Here is a 386-nt window from a genome sequence, read left to right as displayed (position 1 = left end):
GTGAAGCTATGTATAGATCAGTAACTCAGACATCGCGGACATACACATCTATACATGTACGCAGTTGGCTGATAGTTTCTATATCGCATCCATACACAATACAGTATGTCACAATGCTACATATTCAGTCTCTTAGTAGGTATCCTACTAGTGTCTCTTGTAGACTGTCGCGGTTTCAGTTTGCGGGCACCCGACAAGATGAGTGTTGAAGAGCAGGCTATCATAGAAGATCTGGGTCTACTACCGCATCCAGGTGTGTATTTTGCGCCTTGAACTTGTCGAATATTTTTGTCTGCCTTATGTATCCGACAGCTTCTACTGCTTTGCATTTCGTCAATAATATATCGAGGAGATCGACTCACACGAACGGAACATCATTTTATATG

This window comes from Sphaeroforma arctica, assembly GCF_001186125.1.
Source record: "Sphaeroforma arctica JP610 unplaced genomic scaffold supercont1.72, whole genome shotgun sequence".
Classification (NCBI taxonomy): Eukaryota; class Ichthyosporea; order Ichthyophonida; genus Sphaeroforma; species Sphaeroforma arctica.
Note: the sequence above shows the minus strand (reverse complement) of the source record.